The sequence below is a fragment of the Hipposideros armiger genome, unplaced genomic scaffold (genome assembly GCF_001890085.2).
Source record: "Hipposideros armiger isolate ML-2016 unplaced genomic scaffold, ASM189008v1 scaffold_4, whole genome shotgun sequence".
Classification (NCBI taxonomy): Eukaryota; Metazoa; Chordata; class Mammalia; order Chiroptera; family Hipposideridae; genus Hipposideros; species Hipposideros armiger.
The window spans coordinates 8,773,578-8,790,582 of record NW_017731354.1 but is presented as its reverse complement, the minus strand read 5'-3'; positions in this window follow the sequence as shown (position 1 = coordinate 8,790,582).

The window sequence follows — 17,005 nt, the reverse complement described above, 5'->3', positions numbered from 1 at the left end:
AGAGGGACTCCATATATTAACTCATTACTTGAATACTTTACAATGGTAACACATTTATGTTCATTTTTTTTTAAAAGTAAACAGAAATATCTTTGTTTTGGTAGAAAAACTAAGGACATGATAGAAAGGATGGCAGATAAATAGAAGTCACCTAGAAGCTTACCTTCCAGGAAAAATTACTGATGACATTTTGTTGTATTTTTCTCCTGCACTTTAATCCTGTATATTTCTCTAACCCTCTCTTCCTGCATTATATTGTGAGCATTTCTCCATTTTATTAGAGATTCTTTTAAAATAGTGTATTTGATGCCTGTACAGTATTCCATCACATATGTATGCCTAATGTACTTGGACATTTTAAAGCCTGCTTCTTGTTTTGAATTTGTGGCTGACATTAAAAGAAACACTGTAATAAGCCTCTTTACATATACATACTTGTGGACATTGCAGATCATTTCCTTAGGCTGCAGAAAATTCCTAGAAGTGGAGTTACTAGTTCAAAGTAGACTCGAACATATTCAAGACAATCGATGCATTTTGCCAAATTAAATTCCAGGAAGAGCGTATCTGTTTGAATTACTACCAGCAGTGTTTCAAAGTATCTATTATAATTTTTCTTTTTTCACTAACTTTCCAAATTTGATGATGGACAGAGTAATTGATTGTCTTAATTTGTATTTTTAAATAATAAGTGATGTTAAACATTTATCATTCATTTATTGGTTGTTGGTATTTCTTCTCTAGTGAATCAGCCATTTAGATTCTTTAAGCATTTATTTACTAGGGTTTTCATTTTTGCTAACTGATTTGCAAACACTCTTTAGAGTTTAAAGACATTAACCCTTTGTATATAAGATATTTTACATTCTACCTAATTTCATATCTTCCTTTTGATTTGAATTATTTTTAAAAGATCACTATGTTCCTTCCATTTTCAGGCATTCAAACCTACCACTCATGTCCTTTATGGTATTTTTGTTTGCATTAGGCTTAGAAATGTTTTTTCCACCCTAGATGCAGATACCTATTTAATATTCTACCCAGATACGTACCCTTTCATTTATTTTACATGTAACTCTGTATTGATTTAGAATTTATTTTTTATATGGCATAAGATATGAATTAAATTTTAATTTTCTAAATAGTTCATCGATTGTCCTAAAACAGCTTATTGCATTCATTTTGTCCAGAATTTGAAATTCTAAAATCTATGTCCTATTCCACTGATCTCTTTGTCTGTTCTTGTGTCGGTAACACAGTGGTTTAATAATCGTAGTTTTATAATATGTTTACATATTTATCCATTCATTATTCATATGCTTCTCTTTCACAACTTCTTCAGTAGTCTTGCCCATTTAATTTTCATGTAAAAGTCCTCTTGTCATGTAGTGCTGACTTATAAGCATTTAGTATAGGCATATCTCGGAGATACTGTGGTTTCAGGTCCAGACCACTGCAATAAAGTGAGTTGTAATCTTTTTGCTGGTGGAGGGTCTTGCCTTTAATTTGTAAAGAACTCAACATCTGTGAAGTGCAAGCAAAGCACAATAAATTGAGGTATGCCTGCACTTTAACCAATAAGCATTTTCGACTGTGCAAATGGGTAAGTAATTTAATTGGAATTGAATTAAACCTGTCATTGGGAAGTATTAACATCTTTGCGACGTTAACATTCCTATTCATGGACATGATATGTCACTTCATTTATTTTTAAAAATATTGTATTCCTCGGTAATTTTCTTTTCCACATAGGCCTTAAATATTTCTTATTAAGTTTATCCTTATGTATTTCAAATTTTTATTGCTATAGCAAATTGAATGGTAACTGAATTTCAAGATGCCAATATCAAATTATATTTAGGAAAATTTATTTTAAAGAACTTGATATTAGTAGATAGAAATACAAGGCGCTTCATGATCACTCTCATTATTGCCACTGGGTATATATCTTGGAATAACCTTCCTTGAAAATAATTCCTTCACTCATTTGTTCACTTATTTTGCAATCAACAAATCATTCAAGTCATTACTCAGCAAATATTTATTGAGTGTCTACTATGTGCCAGGCTGCTGACACAACGGTGAACAAAGTAGACATGGCCCCTTCTCTAATAGAGTTTACCCTCTAGTGGAAAACTTCCACAAATAAAAATAAAGGTGTAAGTGTGATAAATCCTATGAGAATGGACTTGGTCAGAGAGGTCAAGGAAACCTTCCCTAGGGAAGTGATAATGAAGATGAGGGCTGAAGGGGAGAGGGGTGTACCCTAGGGGGGGTGGGGTAGTAGGATAAAAAGAGTGTTCCAGGAAGAAAGAACAGTGTTTCCAAAGACATTGTGCATTTGAGTGACTGAAGGAAGTTCAAAGTGGCCGAAGTGCAGACTACAAAGGAGCATAGAGGGCAGAAGGCCCATGAGGAGGGTGAGGCCAAGCCACCAGGCCTGGTAGGCCAGACTCACAATTCTGATCTTTATTCCAAGAGGAATGCAAAGGGTTTTAAGAAGATAATTTATTTTATTTATTTATTTTTTTCAAAATAATTGCTGTGGCTGCAATTATGGAGAAGCATTTGAAAGAAGGAAGAAATGTTGAGAGTAGGTGAAAGAGAAGGCTAGTTTGGGGAGAAATAAATGTAGCTTTGACTAGAGAGGTGCTGATGGAGAAAGAGAGAAGTGGGTGGATTTGAGAGATAGTTAAGACGCACAATTCACAGGCCTTATTGGTAGATTGACCATTGGAAACAAAGTTAAACAATGGACTCCCAGGTTCTTGGCTTGGATGACAGGACAACTGATGATGCTATTCACTAATCTAGGGAATATAAGAAGAGAACCAGGTTTGGCGGGAAAAATCCATTGTTTGGTTTTAGACACGTGCATTTTGAGATGCCTTTATGGCATCCAAGTAGATACATGCACGTTAGCAGCTGCATGTGTAGGTTTGAGGTTCTGGGGAGAGAGAGGGCTGAGCTAGAAGTCCACACTGATGAGTCATGTGTAAATGGGTGGTAATTAAAGCTAGACATTGCTTGGAGAGCAAGCATGGCGTGATAAGGGAAATATGCACAGTACTGAGTGAGTCTTTTTTTTTTTTTAAAGATTTTTATTGGGGAATTGGGGGGATAGGAACAGTGCTGGGGAATTGGGGAAAGGGGAACAGACAAGTTGCTGTCGTTTTGTTCTTCAATCTAGTTGTGGAGGATGTTGCTTCACTGGCCCAAGTTGGCACCATCATTGCGCTCTTCTCTGGCGAGGCAGATCAGTCGCCGGCTTCTGGACGGCCGCTCACTGCGGCTGCTGGCCGCTCACGCTGGCTGCTGGCCACACACGGTAGCCCATGGCAATCCACTGCCACAGGGGCTGCAGCCCACGCCGTCGCCGGCGACTCACGGCAGCCCAGCTCCAGGTTGAGCTGTTGTTCAGCATCTTAGCTGTAGAGGGCAGTGTCACTGGCCCTCATATGTGGGATCCGAACCGGGGCCCTCTGGCATCCCAAGCGAGTTCTTAACCATCGCGCCACTCGGCCGGCCCCTGAGTGAGTCTTAATGGCTGGGCAGATGTGAGTTTGTAAAGGAGATAAAGGGAGTTCAGAGTGAGTGTGAAGTCATCAAAGCCAAGGCAAGAAATTGTCAGTTATATCAGTGGCCAATTGACTTTCGACAAGGGTGCCAAGACCATTCAGTGGGGAAAGGGTAGTCTCTTTGACAAATGATGATGGTACAATTGGATCTATCTACTTGGAAAAAGAATGAAGTTGACCCTCTACTTCGCACTAGATGGGAAAATTAGCTCAAAATGGATCAACAACCTAAATATAAGAGCTAAGACCATAAAAGTCTTAGAAGAAAACATAGAGGTAAGTCTTTGTGAGCTTGGATTAGGCAACAGATTCTTAGATATGACACCAAAAGCACAGACAATGAAAGGAAAAAAAATAGGTAAATTAGACTTAATCAAAATTGAAAAGCTTTTGTGCATCAAAAGACATTATCAAGAAAATGAAAAAACAACTTTTAGAATGGGAGAAAATATTTGCAGATCATGTACCTGATAAGTCTAGTATCTAGAATATATAAAGAACTCTTACAACAAGAATAAAATCTTAAAACAACAAAAAGACAAATAACCCAATTAAAAAAATGGGCATAGGATTTGAACAGATGTTTCTCCAGAGAAGATATACAAATAGCCAGTAAGTACATGAAAAGAGCTCAGCATCATTACACATTAGGGAAATTAGGGAAATGCAAATCAAATCCACAGCTTCACACTCACTGGGATGGCTATAATAAAAAAAAGAGAAAGAAAGAAAGAAAGAAAAAAAAAAGATAAAACCCAGAAAATAACAGTGTTATTGAGAACATGGAGAAACTGGAAGTTTTGTACACTGCTGGTGAGAATGGTTTCATCCTTATGGAAAACAGTTTGGCAACCCTTTAAAAAGTTAAAGATACAATTATCATATGATCCCACAATTCCACTCCTAGGTGTAGACCCAAAATAATTGAAAACAGATATTTAAACAAGTACATGTACACACATGTTCATAGCAGCACTACTCACAGTAGCCAAAAGATGAAAACAGCTCAAATGTCCACCAAGGAGGAATGCACAAACAAATTGTGGTACACATTATACATGCTGTAGAATATTGTTCAGCCATAAAAAAGAAATGAAGTCCTGATGCACACTACAATGGGGACGACCTCCAAATAATGATGCTAAGTGAAGGAGGCCAAACGTTACATATCGTATGACTCCGTTTTTGTGAAATATCCAGAATAGATAAATCCATAGATACAGAGCAGGGATTGTGGTTGCTGGGGGCAGGAGAGAAGGGAGAGGGAGGGAGAGAGAAAAGGAGGGGGAGAGAGAGCGAGTTACTTCAAGTAACTATGAGTATGATTTGATTCAAGCTCCCTTTGATCAGGCCCATACGCTGGGAAATTAGACACACACACACACACACACACACACACACACACATACATATACAAATACTTTTCATTTTTGCTCTTTTTAAAAAAAGTAGCAATGCTACCCACCAGCTGGCTGGTACACATTTTTAAGTTCTCAGGTCTTTGTAGAAACTGAGTGATATAACCTGATGTGGTTGACATGAGTGGGTGAGATGACGATGATATGTTAGGAACATATTAAATGTGAAGGCGGTCCTTGTACAAAGGGATTTCTACCAATGGGTTTAAAGATGGGAACCGACCCAGAGGCAGATGGAGTTACTTAGAAGCAGTTAGAGAAAGAATTCAGAATGCAAGCCGAAACACAAACCTGGATTAAACCTCCCAAATTTGAAGGAATTTTCATTATGAAGTTTGTTTTCTTTTTTTTTTTCCTCTCTCCAAATCCCAGCCTGTATATCTCACATGAATAGGGAGCAAGGTAATTAACTGAATAGGGCAGTAAAAGGAGAATTATGGGATATGGAAAACATTTAAATGTGATTTATGGATTTGGAGAGATAGCAAATATGAGATAGGTGATCGGAAGAGGCCATCTGAGGGGTTATGCCGAGCTCAAATGGGGAATGACTAAAGCATGCACCCGGATCTTGGCAGTTCATATAATTAAAAGACTAAATGTTTCATAAAGATGAAGCAAGTAAGGTTTCACCACTCTGTGTCAGAAGTGATTAAGCATAAACTAAAAACGCATGCACTTTTTCTCCCCGCAGAGAGCAGGATGTCTGCTTCTTCCCTCTGGATGTCAGGACTCCAGGGAGTGTGCTTACCTGAGTGACAAGTGGACTTCTGTGGCGGGAATTAGAAAGCAAGCTGGCATTCAAAAAGGTAAAAAAAAAAAAAAACCCACAAAGTTTTCATGTCATTTACCCTCTTGCCACTCCCGGGATATAAGCAGGGAGCAGGCCCACAATGTGAAAGTTGAAACCATAGCCTTCTTTAAAAAAAATAGAATATCTTTATGACCTTGGAGTAGGCCAAGATTTGTAAGACAGGGCACAAAAAGAATAAACATAAAATAGAAGATGTGATAAATTGAACTTGAATCAAAATTAAAACCTCTTCTCATTGAAAGAAACTTAGGAAAATTAAAAAGCAAACCACAGACTGGTAGAAAATATTCACGAAATACTACATGTTGATATCCACAATATAGAAAGAACTTCCATGAATCAATAATAATACAAATAATCCAATTTTATAATGGGCAAGACAAAACATAAAGTGGCCAAAAGGCTTGAGCTGGAACTTCATAAGAGAAGATGCATGAATGACCAATGAGGACATGAAAAGGTGCTCAATATTGTTGTTCATCAGAGGAACACAAATTGAAACCACAGTGGGATAAAACGTAGCAGAACGACCCGACTTGGTAAGTGTGGGAGAGCTGTCGCTGTGGTCATGCTCGCCTTCCAGCCCCAGCTGTGTTCCCCCGATGTCTCCGGCGACGCTTTCTTTGCTCCACACCTGCAGCTTCTGCCTTGGGACAGTCCCTCCCCAGCTCTGCTTCCGTGCTTGCAGCAGCTTCCCTCCCCATCTCCCTGGCCCAGTCCCTCTCCTTCTGCTCTTCTTCACTCTGCGGCACAGCTGGCCGATCCCTCCCTGTCCCATGTTCTTGGTGAGTGTCCCACGCTGCAGGTAGAATACGCCCTCCCTTAGCATCCTTGCATCTCCAAAACCTCCAGCTCTGGCCTTATCTCTGTTCCAACCCAGAGAGATCACCTCTACAGATTTCCAAACACCGTGGCTCTGCATCAATCAGTTTGTTTGTTCCCCACCCCTCCCCCGGAGCTTCTCCCAGCCCATCCCTATCACCCTCAGGATAAACACCCCACCCCTTGCTGTAGTCTCCAAGGCCCTGTCTGGCCTGCCCCTCTGGGTCACTCTAGCTATGGGGGAGCTATACTTCCTCCTGCCACAGGGACTTTGCACTTGCTGTTCCCTTTGCCTGCAACATTCTCCTCCATTCTCCATCTAGTAAACTCCTACTCGGGCTTCTGACCTCGGCTCAGTTCTCAGTCAGGAAAGCTGTTTTTGCTTTCCTCACCCCAACCCTCACCTGGAGTGATTCAGGTCCCCATTATCCTGTGCAGCGTTTGTGACTTCTGCTTACTTGATAATCCCCCCCCCATACACACACACACACACACACACACACACACACACACACACACACACACACACACACACACACACACACACACACACACACACACACACACACACACACACACACACACACACACACACACTCTGGACTATAGGCAGGCACAGCATCTGTTTTCCTGCCATTATACCCAGTGCTTACTGCAGTGTCTGGCTCTTAGCAGGTGCACAGGAATCGTTTGTGGAGGGACAGGATGGCTTGGTTATGTGCCAGCGCACCTTGCTCCAAACCCTGGCTCTCCAATCCACTTACTAGCTGCGTGACCTTCAGCAAGTCACTCGACCTCTTGGTGCAGGGCTAGGACTAGAGTGAGGGGAAGTGCCTAGGATGTGAAATGCAAGGAGACACTCTAGGGCAGCGGTTCTCAACCTTTCACAGGGGTCGCCTAAGACCATCGGAAAACACATATTTTCGATGGTCTTAGGAACCGAGACACCGCTCCTCTATCCCACATGCAGATACGCCCACATACGAGTACCCGGTGACCCCTGTGAAAGGGTCGTTCGACCCCCAAAGGGGTCGCGACCCACAGGTTGAGAACCGCCGCTCTAGGGCCTCTCACTTATCCTGGTCTTGTCTCTGTGCCTGTCTGCTCATCTGGGATCATACCTGTGCTTGCGTCATAGACTTGTAAACATGAGATGATTTCATGGATTCACAGCATTTGGTGTAAATGCTGTGTGAACACGTGTCTTCATCATGGTCAAGTGGCTCAAGGCCTAGTTCATGCCTTTTGTGCTACTTTCTCCCTCCCTCCTCAGGCCCAGCTCTCCCTCCCTTGGTCCCCGCCCCCCGCCCCCCTGCCAGCATCCTCTTCTGAGAAACACTGGTGATAGTACCCAGGTGTGCTGTTCTCACAGCACATTACACATCTGTCACTCTCTACTCTATGTATTTGGGGACAGATTTGGGGACACCTAAATCTGATGTCCTGCCCTCATCCAGGCCCCAGCACAGAGGATGCCTCCTTGAAAACTGATTGAATGACTATGCGCTTTTCTTGTTCAAGGCCAGGCCCAATGGACCCTTCGGATTCCTGAAGTGCATGTAATGCTGACTCTTGGTTTAAGCTGTGGGATTTGAAACTGGTGGTGGGGGAGGGGGCAAGGGAGGGAGGTGCAATTCCAAGCAGCATCCATGCCTGGACTCAGGAAACTTCAGTTTGCTGGCAAAATGAGTCTGCAGCCCACGGAAGAGCAGAAACACTTGGAGAAGTACAGGGGCGCTTTTTAAAATTTTTTGGTTATTGTATAAACTGAGAAGTTTATACACGTAGTGGTCAATAGTCCATCTAAGCAGCTAACCGTTGTGTGTGTGTGTGTGTGTGTGTGTGTGTGTGTGTGTAGCTTGAACTATATAAGAAACACTAGGTCATTCCCTTCTAAGTGGTAAAGAAGCCTCTTTTTTGTTTGGCTGCGGGTCATTCCTGGCCTCGGTCTCCCTTTCCCTGCTGTTCATGTCTGTACATCGGGAATACTGAACGACCCCACAGTCCCATTCCCTCTGACGCCTGTGAAGGGGACCGGGATCGGGGTCCCATCCCCCCATAAGCCAGTTAGCCTCACACTCTGATCCCATGTTGCCCAGCCCCGCCCGACTTCTCACAGACCCGTGAGGTTGGTCACGAGGGGGCTGTGGTCAGGGGGAGCTGATCAGGCCTGGGGGTGCATGCCCATACTCGTGCCTGGGAATGGCCCGTCGTCTTTAGGCCTGTAGAACACTGTGTGTCTTTGTTTGGGGAGGATGAATCCTCCATCAGAAGACCCACCTCTGGGGCTGATGATGGTGACTCACACCCAAATGCTGTTTATTTCAAGCTTTGTGGGACTGTGAAACTCAAATAGGTTTTAAAACAGTTGTACTTGAACTTTTCTCCTACACCCCTTTTTCTCTCCAACGGGAGAAACAGCACAAGAACCACCCCAAAGCAGTTCTCACAGCATACGCGAAAGAGCTGTTTGGAAGGGCTTTCACACAAGCCAACCTGGGGCCCCAGGCATCATGTGGCGTCACCAACCCTGCCGCTGTGAGCTCTGATTCTTCTTGACCTCTTAATCTGCATCAGTCCGTGTGGCACCTGCATGGGGAGAAAGCCAAGCAGAATATTATCAGTCACCTGGAGATGAGTTAAGAGCAGCCTAGAGTGACACAAAGCGGTACGTCCTACACTGCAGAGTGGATTGCTTCCAGGCTTCTGTTGCAATTATGATTTTATTCAAATCAATACTTACGAAGCCTGGAAATAGAGATGGAGAGGCTGTAAGCCAACACACAGCATGTCATGCAGAGCACCACCCCAATAAGTATGCACGAGTGTCTCCAGCACCGAATCTATTGCTCCCGTGAAGTCAGCATAAATATGTGAGGTACTTCACAACGCCCCACTGCATGCGTATTGGCAATTTGTCAGCATGCTGGCAACGGGAAGCGAATGCACAAGTGCCTTGCGTTTGGCTGATGTCGTACTTCAGAATACCAATACAGGGAATTGCTAAATGTGGTTAATTCTTTGGAATTAAAATTACCCACATGTTTTCCTGAATGGCACCCACTCCCCACCTTTCCCCAGCCCTACCACTGATCACAGGGTTCCTCACAGCCTCAGCTTTCTCTCCCAAAGGCTAGCCTACTTGGATGGATATCTTTTGTTTCTTTCAACCCATCACCCCTCTGATGACCATCTCAGTTTTCGTCCCGGGTGATTGTCCCTCCCATATCCTCAGCCATGTAGTTTAGGTGGTGTTGACTCCACCCCCAGCCTGTGTTTTGACCTGGCCAATCAGATAATCACATTTCTTGGGCCACCGTGATTGGCCCAGAGACAGGCATGTTATTCAGTTTGGGCCAAAGACAGTCAAGCCTGGGAATTTCGCTTAAGCTCCTAGGAGAACAGAAGCTCTCTCTTTCTGCCAGATGTGGAGCTATGTAGAGTGAGCCTGGAGCTCCCAGAGAACCAGCACATGGAGAAAACCTGCTTGAGATTGAAGCCAACACAGAGGAAAGCAGAGTCGAGGTGATGAGAAACCAATTCCTGAAGACATTGAGCCACTGGATTAAGCCATGCCTGAAGACATCTTAATTTTTTTTATTATAAGAACACATTTAAAAATTATTACTTTTTGTTAGGCAATTTGAGTTGTGCTTTCTATTACTCACAACTGAAAATCTCCTCATATGCCCTAAATCCCAGGAATATACAATACATACTATATCTTTCTAGTGCCCATGTTAGGTAGATGAGTGAATCTAAATGGCTCTGTAAGTAAAAAGTAAGTAATGATTCTAAGAGGAGAATGGGATGCTGGTGCAGATGAGAGGGCTCTGGACGTGTCCTCGGCAGCTCTGAGTTAGTGTCACTCACTGTGGGCTCCCCTCGCCTGTTCGTTCTCTGCTCCATGCAGCAGTGACGCTTCCCGCTTCCCACTATGCCCGCATCTTGGTCGTCTCAGGGTTCTAGCACTTAGGGCGCTGCTTGGCACAGAGGAGATGCTTGTTGTGTGGCTTTGGGGAAAGCACTTAGCTTCCCTGGGCCTCGGCCTCTTCAGCTGTAAAATGGGCCTCCAGTGGAGGTGTTTACTAAGGCTTTGCATGCAGTAGAGGGAATGGCACATGGGCAGCCCGAATGCGATGAGAGAAGAAACCAGCATCGCAAACAAGTAAAACCGCCTTCTGTTTAGATACCATGGATGAAGCTAAAACACGAACTCTGATATTTTTATCCTATTCCAGCACTACGTCCACATCCAGTATTTTCCACGAGGAAGGGAGACTTGTTTTTACTAACACTTGCCTGAATTCCTTTCAGTAAGAGCACCCACTCCTGTTCTATTGCACGTGTCATGAGTTTGTTAATTTCTGCAAGGATGGCAATGGGGGTGGGGGAGAGACTCGCTTTGATCTGCTACATGTCATTGAAACATCTTCACTCTCTCAGCCCCAGAGCCACACGAAACTCCTGCGTCACATGTGCCCATCTCCAGAGCAGAATGGGGGTCTGAGACCTGTGTTAAGGTTATGATCATAATCACAGCAAATAACCGCTTTGCTGTGTCGCTGTCTGTACATCTTGTGCTTCACGTCTGAGCTATCAGGTTCTCCATTACCCCCTAATGCCATCTCGCCGGCACACTGGGTTCAAAATGGCACCACGCAGTGAGCTTCAAGGTTGTGTCTCCGCTGTTGTAGCAGCTGTAACACTTGTCAAATAACACACATGCCCCTTTAGCATCTCCCAGTGCTTTCAGCCTGAAAGGACAGGTTAAGGGATGATCGCTCTTTGCGGGGAGATATTTTGTCTGCTAAATGGTTTTCAGTGAAACAATCAAAGCTGCCATGTACAGCTCCAAAGTGCGGGCAGGGATGAAGTGGGGGAAGTGCTGGGGTTTATATTCAATCTGGCTTGGGTTACACAGCTACACGAGGCGAAAATGCAGCTCCAGAAATGATGGTGCTGTTCTCGGTTTTGATGTAGGAACGGACAGCATACTGGGCAGCTGGCAAAGCTCAGCACCACGGGACATCAGTGCTTTCACTGCGTCTACACCCAGCACCTGCGCCCACTCCTCCTTGCCCAGATGTGGCGGACGTCGTCTCCCCAGTGAAGAGGTAAGCCCCACGACAGCAGAGCATTTTGGTCTCGTCGTTCACTGTTTCCCCAGCGGCGGCTAGAGCAGTGCCTGGCCTGCAGGAGGTGCCCATAAGTACGTGTTGAATGAAAGGCTCACTCAAGCCACATGCACAAGTGTCCTTTGGGTGCTTACAGTACTGGGAAGGAAAAGTGTAATGCACAAGAACTAATGATTGCACAATTGGAGAGAAGAGCCAAATCCCCCTGCCGTCACAGCCTCGCTTTTATGTGTGGATTTAAAAACTTTAAACTCTGGGGCCGGCCGAGTGGTGCGGTGGTTAAGAGCTGGCTTGGGACGCCGGAGGGCCCCGGTTCGGATCCCACATGTGAGGGCCAGTGACACTGACCTCTACGGCTGAGATGCTGGACAGCGGCTAAACCTGGAGCTGGGCTGCCATGAGTCGCCGGCGACGGCGTAGGCTGCAGCCCCTGCTGCGGTGGGTTGCCATGGGCTACCATGTGTAGCCAGCAGCCAGCGTGAGTGGCCGGCAGCTGCAGTGGGTGGCCGTCCAGAGGCCAGCGGCTGGTCTGCCTCGCCCAGGAAGAGTGCGGTGATGGTGCCACCTTGGGCCAGTGGGGCGGCGTCCTACACAGCTGGACTGAGGAATGGGATGACAGCGGCTTGTCTGTTCCCTTTCCCCCAATTCCCCATAACTGTTCCCATCCCCCAATTTCCCAATAAAATTCTTTAAAAAAAATAAAAAAATAAATAAAAACTTTAAACTCTGCCATCACCAGTATGTGACAAGTTCATGCACTTAACATGATAATGATTGCCTGCTGACCACAGCCCGTGTTCTGGTGGCCCATGGGCTGGGTCTCTGCAGCTCACACATGTGTATGAATTTGGCCTGCATTGCATTTAAAATATAATTAAATTAGTTGGCAGGATTTAAAACCTGGGAGATTTGGTATTACAGTATGAATTTCTGGGTTTCCCTCGATAATAGGAAAGCACCCACCTTCCTGCAGGGTAATAGTTGGCTGGAGCTGAGACATGGATGGTCTCAGGAGATGAGGCATCATGTGGCCTCCAATTTGCCCTAATCCTTACCTGGGTCATCTCACTTGCTCTCATAACCTACTTGCCCCTGAAGACTTTCAGGTTTGCTGCAGGGACACCGAGGATGTCGTGCAGAGGGAATTCTGTCCATGTGAATTTGGGGTGGGAGACAGTCCTGAAAACTGTGTCCTTAAAGGCCTTGATCGTTTGTGAAGAGGCAAGCATTTTTTGGGGGATTAGGAAAACAAAGGAGCACGATTGCAGGTACAGATGACATGACATTTTCTAATTGACAAGAGCAAGTTGGAAAACTTCAATATGGATGTATGGTGTAAAAATGGAGGGCAAATCTTTCTCGGGTCACCTTGAGGTTACAGCCAATATCACCTTCTAGAGCAGTTTTTCATGGTAAAAATGCTAGTTTGCTTCAGGTACTGATGCCTTCTAAAACTTTGACTTGAATGTATTTTTAAAAATATGTTCAGTGCCACTTTTGTGATTTTGGATGAGAATTCGATCTTTCCATTCATGCTTTTGCCTGCCATATTATTTCACCACCCCACGAATTGTATGTACCCCCTGTCAGTGACAGGTGGTGACGGTGTGGAGTTCAGTGTCATGTTGCAAAGTTCAGGCTGCAGGGATTCAGCATAGGCTTGAGAATGAAGTGGGTCAGAGCCTAGGAGGAGGCTTCAAGGGAGCCAGGAAGCTGGGCCTGAACTGCCAGCATGACACAGGATTGTACTAGTTGGGAGCAGCAGCAGGGACATGACAGAGGAGGTGGGTGTTGGGACTGCGCCTGGCAGGTATCTGGAGGCAGTGCCATCTAATGGTTAAGGGTCTACACTCGGGAGTCAGACTGTGTTCACATCTCACTTGGACTCTTACTGTGTTTCCTTGAGCAAGTTACTGAACTTTGCTCAGTATCAGTTCTTTATGTGAATGATTGTTCCTACCCCAGAGGTGGTTGTAAGAATACAGAGTCTAAAGCATGCACTATGCTTAAGAGTGCCAGGGCACACCGTAGTTCTGGCCCTGTCTGCCCTGGCACACCATAAGTCCTATAGAACTGCAGGCAGCCCTTGCCAGGCTGGGGATAGGCACGAGGGCAGGTTTGCCCCAGGAGCAGCTGAAGAGCAAAGCTGGTCCTGCTCACACTGCATCTTTCCTTTGAGCTGCAGATAAAACCTTGACACACCCTTGCTGCAGGGGAAGGTCTGCCACTTTGTGGACAATAAGGACCTAGTCTTAGCATCTTTTGTGCCTGCCACAGGGTCAATACTGGTACTTAAGACTTATAAATATTGCTTAGTTGATTCCCTTCAAAGTCTCCGATCCTGTCCTAGATCAATTAGATCAAATTTTTTAAGAGAATAGAGAAATTCCAATTTGGAGGTAAGACTTTCTAGTGTTTTTTTTTTTTTTTAATAAACTTTGTATGTGTCCACGAAAACACACTCTCAGGCTGCATTCAGCCAGAGGGCTGCTGGTTCGGAACTTGCAGGCTAGCTCCTTGTAGCAGATGCTGTCGGGGCCCCTGGGGCCTTGTTATGTGTCTCTTTGACTGGGGTCTTTCTCAGGCTGAGGCACCCGCTGGCTCACACTCAGGGACGTCAGCCCATGCGATGACTGATGAGAGTGGTGGGTAAAGACCCCAGCTCCCTAGGGCATCTGACCTGATAGCTCTGAGACCCCTGTGTGTTCTACACTGGCTCCCAGTGTTCTCCAGCAGGATCAAGCCACAGTTTGGCTGGCGTAACACCACACCCTTTATTGGCTGCCTTCCTTCCCGTCTCATGCCTCCGTCTTACTGCCCTGTGTCTTACGACCACGTCCTACAACTTGCCTGTGAATCCTTGTCACAGGGTCTGCTTCCAGGAGAACCCAAACTAAAAGAATTCTCTTGGTCACTTACGAAAACTGGGTCTCCCAGACCGTCTAGTAGGTGGCATTGCAAAATGGAGTGGCTTTGGGGCCCACAGGTCTCTTTGGGGCCAAAATAAGTTTTCATGATCAGCGTAAGCTTTTAGATAATTTTCTCATCATTTTGCAGAGTGAGGGTTGGGGAGGCAGAGTCTTTGGCTGCCCATGCATTCATTTGCATTTAAATTTGAAGTTGAAATTAAGGCTTTTAGAAACTTTTAATTTCTGTTTAATTATAAGAATTTCACTGCGGGGTATCTATCTGATTTAAAAGAATAATTAAAATTAAGTTTAGCTGCAGTGATTTGCCACAGCATATGTCTGTCCTTCAGAACGCTGAGCAACAGCAAATTATTTGTGGCTGGAGGTGTTCTATATGTAAATTCCTACAAGAATAGTATTTGGTGATAGAGAAATTCAGATTATAAAAATCACATTGCAAGTTGGGACATCAGTGCCTAATAAATGCCTTCGTTATTACCATTACTTCTCTTAATATCCACAATTAAATGATTTAAAATAGAACAATAGATAAGCAAGATCAATTAATTTTATAAGATGATCAAAGGAATGTGGTTCATCATTGTGAAGGCTGTAAACGTGATAATGGTTTTATCAGACAGGAAAAATAACTCCAAGTGGATCAAGCTTCATTCGTTTATGCTCAGAGGGGTTTTATTTATGATTAATCAAATTGTCTTTTGTACTAGGGAAGAGTTTTAGGGTCTTGCCCATTAATTTTAGGAAAAAAATAATTCAGATGTTAAAATAGATGCTATTCTCGGATGGTTGTATGTCAACCATAATAAGTGGTAACAACTATCAAAATACCTTGATCCTGTAACCTGTTGGAAGGAGGCTATGGGAAGGGCCGGGGAGCTGCCAGTGGCAAGTAACACGCAAAGAGGGGCCCTCACTCAGCGTCTGTGTCTGAGGTCTAGGCTGGAGGCCAAATGCAAGGCGCAGAATCAACCAGTGAGTTTCTGCTCAAATGAAGGATATACCATCGGGAATTTGAGAGTGGCAGGGTAAAGGGACGGATGATTTTTGAAAGACTACATTTATCTGCAGTGTGTACTGGGTTTAAGAGTGATTCAATAATTTATACCCCTCTGCCTTTCGAAAAGGAATTAGGTGGTTTCCCCTAAAACAGGACAGAAACAGTAAAAGAACAGAAAAAGAGCAAAGCTGAACAATAAGGGGGTGATGGGTCATGATTATGGTGGCTCAATCTGAGCTAAGGGAAAATGTTTGCAATTAAAAACAAATTTTGATTTGGAGCTTCTTGGTAACCAAAGCAAAAAGGGAAGCATGATGAGGTATTACCACTTATTATCTTATTTAAAATGAAAAGTGATGGTTTTTAATTTCTAGGAGGATTTTTTTCTGCAAAGGTAAGAAAGTGAATGCAAGCATAAATGTTCAAGAAGTGTGGGGGCGAGGCAAGGTAATAGAGCAGGGGACACAAAAGTAGTTCCTCTATTAGTTACCCTGGTTCATTTGGACCAGAAGCTTTTGCCTGATGGGAGCAAGTCAGGAAGTTGTGAGGTATTTGTCCATCTTAGGATGTCAGTCTCAAAGGCCAGAAATATTACCACAAATCTAGGTTTTCAATGACAGTGTAAGTTGGATTTGTGGCTAATGACCAGTGAGCATGTCCTTGGCAAGAATGGTTGGGTGATCAAACACCGGCTTCACAATTTTAAGGGGTAATTCGGTGATCTTGTGGAGAGAGAATGGCACATGGTGTCAGGCAGGGGACAGCACTGTGACCATCAAGTGGCTTTCTGGCAGGTGGTCTGCTGCGTGAGCCATGGCTGGATTTCCCTACCGCTGAAAGCCTGATGCTTGATCACTTAGTGGCTCATGGACTGTTGCCTGCCCTGCATTAGCACAGCTATTTGGGGCTTACTGGAAGCACCTTGGCACACTTTCTGATTAACCAGGCCACAGTGTTCTCTTTCTCGTCCACTGAAATTCCCGGGGCTAATCTCCTATGGCTCTCGGGTCAACTGGCAAAAAGTGTGGCGTGCTGCCACGGACCAACTCCCACTGGAACAATCAGCAGGGGAGAAAGCTCTTGGACTCGGCTGTTATTCGAGATTCCTAGAGGATAGCTATGCCAGGGAACTTCCATGGACAACAGTGACCCCTTCTCCAAGTCTCGTGGTACTTCAAATACGGTTGTACTTCAAATACGGTTCCTGCAGGAACCTTACATTATTAAGTTACACTATTTCTGGGTATGATACAAAGAGCTTGGGTTTGGGAGACCAAGTTGAGCCTGATTCCATTTTGCCGTGTACTG